Source organism: Mastomys coucha, unplaced genomic scaffold, assembly GCF_008632895.1.
Source record: "Mastomys coucha isolate ucsf_1 unplaced genomic scaffold, UCSF_Mcou_1 pScaffold9, whole genome shotgun sequence".
Lineage (NCBI taxonomy): Eukaryota > Metazoa > Chordata > Mammalia > Rodentia > Muridae > Mastomys > Mastomys coucha.
Window position 1 is genome coordinate 27,437,928 of NW_022196915.1, and position 5,102 is coordinate 27,443,029.

The following is a 5,102-nucleotide window of genomic DNA, read 5'->3' on the forward strand; positions in this document are numbered from 1 at the left end:
ACTCAGAAATCCACCTGCCTCTGCCTCCCAAGTGCTGGGATTAAAGACGTGCACCACCACCGCCCGGCCAAACTTATTTTTTGAAGCAGTTTTAGGTTCACAATAAAACTTAGTGGAAAGAATAGACTTCTCTATGTATCCCCAACCTCACATCTGCACAGTTTCCCCCAATTATCAATATCCTGTGCCTAGGTTTGTTACAGTTAATGACCCTTGTACTGGCTGGTTTTGTGTCAACTTGACACAAGCTGGAGTTATCACAGAGAAAGGAGGTTCAGGTGAGAAAATGCCTACATAAGATCCAGCTGTAAGGCACTTTCTTAATTAGTCAAGGGGATAGGGCCCCTTGTGGGTGGTACCATCTCTGGGCTGGTATTCTTAGGTTCTATAAGAAAGCAAGCTGAGCAAGCCAGGGGAAGCAAGCCAGTAAAGAACATCTGTCCATGGCCTCTGCATCAGCTCCTGCTTCCTGACCTGCTTGAGTTCCAGTCTTGACTTCCTTTGGTGATAAACACCAATGTGGAAGTACAAGCTGAATAAACCCTTTGCTCCCCAACTTGCTTCTTGGTCAAGATGTTTGTGCAGGAATAGAAACCTTGACTAAGACAACCCTCTATTGGCAGATTAAAAACCACCAATGTAATGAGCTAAGTCAATAGGAGACTTTGTCTCAAAAGAGGTAGATGGTGTTCTTAAGGATGACACCTTTAGTTGTCCTATTGTGGGCACACACACACACAGAGTCACACCTGCGTGTACATACACACACAAAGTATATTTTTTAAAGCTTCATTTATATGAGTATACTGTAGCTATCTTCAGACACACCATAAGAGGGCATTGGATCCCATTACAGATTGTTGTGAGACACCATGTGGTTGCTGAGAATTGAACTTAGGACCTCTGAAAGAACAGTCTGTGCTCTTAACTGTTAAGCCATCTCTCCAGCCCATACACAAAGTATTTTAAAATACTTAAAATATATATAAGCATATATAAATACATATATCCATTTCACTAGTATTAAGTTTTAAGAATTATTTGTGTATTTCAGACTGAAATACTCTTTAAAACATCTTAAATTGATAACCATGTATTAACAGGATGTATGTAATATTTGAACTATTTCCCTCTTCTAGATATAATTTAACCTAATTAACATATTTATCATATTATAGGAAGTCAGATTTTTGCTTTGCTATATTGTTGCTATTTTGAAACAGATCTGTGAAGCCTCTACCGGCCTGAAACTTTCTGTATACACCAGCCATGCCTGTAACTTATAGCCATTTTCCTGCCTTTGAGGTCTAACTACTGAGATTGTAAGTATGGACCACATCCAGCAGAAGCCATGGCTTTTAAAGTGTAGTTCTATTTCATAAACACCAATCTCCCAAACAACTTCTACTGTCTTGACCTTTAAAATTTTAACACCTTTACTAAAAAAAGTGAAAAACAAGGCAGCCTAGACCATATATTTCATACACCAAATATTATGAAATTAGCTGCATTTTAACATACTGTAAAAGTGCATTGTAATAAGCATTCACTTATTAATATGATCCAGTGTACCTAAAAAAGACACATGGGTCTGGCAGTGGTGGCTCATGCCTTTAATCCCCAGCACTTGGGAGGCAGAGGCAGGTGGATTTCTGAGTTCGACACCAGCCTGGTCTACAGAGTGAGTTCCAGGACAGCCAGGGCTATACAGAGAAACCCTGTGGGGGGGCACATAGACACATTTTAAAACTATTCATGTAAGACCATGAAAGGCAGCCTGATTCCTGGTTGAGCTAAGGCTAGAAACCCCAGTGACCCTAAAAGGATGGAAGGCATTTGCCCTGCTCCCAGGGAGCCCGCCAGGCTCCTGGCACAAGACCGCAGCCCTTCATAGATTTGTGACCATCAGTCACTGAAAGGACAATGCCCCAACCCGCCCCCGCCCCCCCCACCCACATACACACACTCAAATAGAGGAGGAGACCTATGGTCTTATAGACTCAAGACAGATCTCCATTTTAATGAGGTACCTAAGGCCTGGAGGAATTAACCAATAAACTCCCCTTCCCAGACACTCATCCCTGCAAAAGGTATTTAACCTCAGGCCCACCCTCAGAAGTGGGATGAGGTTTTACTCATCCACTTTCCACCATGACAATAAGTGCCTTAAAACCTTGGACTGTCTCTTCTCATCAGGATCAGTCGTGCTGAGCCAAGGTGAAGGCCTTTGCTTATAGAGCCACTGTCCAGTCTCCCTGTGCTCCCAGATGTAGCTGCCATCAAGACCAAGCCAAGCCCAAACCTGCCACGGCTGACAAGCCAAGGACTCTTCCCAGCAGGGCTAGCCAAGCAGGGCCAGCCGAGCTCCCCTCTTTTCCCCCTTGGCCCAGGGTTAGATCCAGCCCTCGGGCCCCAACTCTGTTCTCAGCTCTTTATAGCTCCCACCGGCACCTGGGTTCCCAACAGCCTGAGAACCAGATGGCCCTGGACTCCTTGCAGGCCTGGGAACCCGTCCCCATGCACACAAGCCAGCTCCGGCTGTCCTGTGCCTCAGACTTGCTCCACCCCACCCCTCACCCCACCCTGACCCCCCAGCTGTGTCCTGCAGCTTCCGGTAGCCCAACACCTGCCCAGCGGGTAAGCACAGTCAAAACTCCTGCATCGTACCTCCCTGAACGTCTGAGCCCTGTGGCAGAGCAGACACAGGATCCCACTAACCCTACATATTCACAATCTCATGTCAACATACACTTATGTATATATATATTCAACATATATATTCCCATCATGTTAGATGTGACTTTGTGAATACTAAATTATACTAATCATTAGTTTCTTATAACCTTAGTTTGGTAGTTGAAAAACACAATGAATGGAATACTAAATAGCTACAAATGCTACAGTCTGTGTTATAAAAAGGGATGCCAAAAAGAGTTCCTTTCGGAGATGGCTTCTGAAATTTCAAATATTATCCTATCTGAAAAGTTAGAGCTTTTCATTTTGCAAGATAAATGATGTATTTCACTCTATCTCCACAATCTAAAAAACCATAGACTTTTGGGTAATTAGTTACTGGTGAAAGGCTGGAGAATCTTAGAATTTAAAGTGAGGGCACTTAATACAAATGTATGGTGTATAACCTTTACCTAAAAGGACATGGAAGGCCATTGTAGCCAGCCAGAAATATAAAATAGCCAGTTCCAGGAACTCAGAGCCTCAGGGCTCTGGTTCCCCATACCTGCCCCTCCTGAATGATCCACAATGAGGGCGGAGCTAAGAATGAAGGTCTACTGATTTATGAGACTCTCCACCCTGCCGACCGATAGATGAAGATTACATTCCTAGAATGAATATGATTTCCTCCCTAACTGAATACCTTGGGTTGGGTCCCTCAGAAATTTTCCACTGTTTATGTTCTCTTTCCTTGGTAACCCTCTCTCCGCCCCCAGCTTCTGGATTTTCTCTTAAATACCCCACACTTCTTGTGTTCCGGGTCGAACTCTGGCCAGCATGGTCACGAGATCGACCCCAGTACCGGTATCCCCAATAAACCTCATGTGATTGCAGCAAGTTCGGTCTCTCATAAGTCATTGGGTGGTTGCGTCATCCCGAGACTTGAATAAGGATCTCCCCAGTTCTGGGGGTCTTTCACTGGAAGTCAGGAAGAGATTAATCCTAACAGTTAAATTAAAAAAAACTGGTCCTGAAGGATGTAGTAGAGTTTCCTTAGCTTCTGAGAGACCATTATTTTAAACTATTTATTTCTTTGTTTATTTGTTGTTGTTGTTTGTGTATGTGTATATGTGTGCGTATACTGTGCATAAGTATAGGTCAGGGACAACTCTGTGGAGTTGGTTCTCTCCTTCCATGTTTATGTGGATTCTGGGATTGAACTCTGTGTGGCAGGTGTTTTTACCTTCTGAGCCACGTCATAGGCCCCTGTTTTGTGTCATTGAGACAATGTCTCACCGTGTGGCCAATTTGTACTCAAACTCAAAATATTTTTTTTTTTTAAAGATTTTATTTATTTTATGTGTATGAGTACACTGTAGCTGCACAGATGGCCATGAGCCATCATGTGTGTGGCTGCTGGGATCTGAACTCAGGACCTTGGGAAGAGCAGTCAGTGCTCTTACCCGCTGAGCCATCTCGCCAGCCCCCAAACTCAAAATCTTAATTGCCTCAGTTTCTATAATGCAGGGAGTATGTCAACTATGCAGTTTTTTGTCTATGTGTTTTTATTTTTTCTTTCTTCTTTTCTTGAGGAAATGGATATAATTATTTGCTCTTTTATAAGTGTTTGAACTCCCTCTGTGATTTCTTTCAAGTTTGTTTGTTTTCAGTTTGAAAGATAAGCTCTTTTTGTTGTTGTTGTTGTTGTTTTGTTTGTTTGTTTTGGTTTTTTGAGACAGGGTTTCTCTGGCTGTTCTGGAACTCACTTTGTAGACCAGGCTGGCCTTGAACTCAGAAATCTGCCTGCCTCTGCCTCCCAAGTGCTGGGATCAAAGGCGTGCACCACCACTGCCTGGCTGTTTCATCACTTTTCTAAAGTTTTCAATTACTAGCATGTTTTTCTTTCTTTCTTACAATTTCTATCTGTTTACATTTCCCACATGTCCTTGTGTGCTGTCTACTTTAGTCATTAAACTTTAGCATATTAATCATTTTCTTTTTATTTGCTGGTTTATTTACTCTATCTATCTATCTATCTATCTATCTATCTATCTATCTATATCCCTCCTATCTACCTATCTGCTTATCTATCTAAACTTGTCTATCAGTGACCCCCCTCTAGTTCACCTCCCCCCCTCCCCAGTTCACTTTACACCTTACCTATTCAAGGGTGACTTTGAATGTCTGATCCTCCTGCCTCTGTGTGTGCTAGGATTTCAGGTGTATTTGAATTATATCATTCTAGGGATCAAACCCAGGGCTTCATATATGCCAGGCAAGTGCTGTACCAACTGAGTCACATTCCTGCCCTAGAGTTGTTTCTAGTTCTCAGTCTCCAATCATGTCAACAGTCCTCCATGTCTGAGTCTGGTGCTAATGCTTGCTTTGTGCCATCAAACTATAATTTTGAAACTTTAGTATATCTTGTG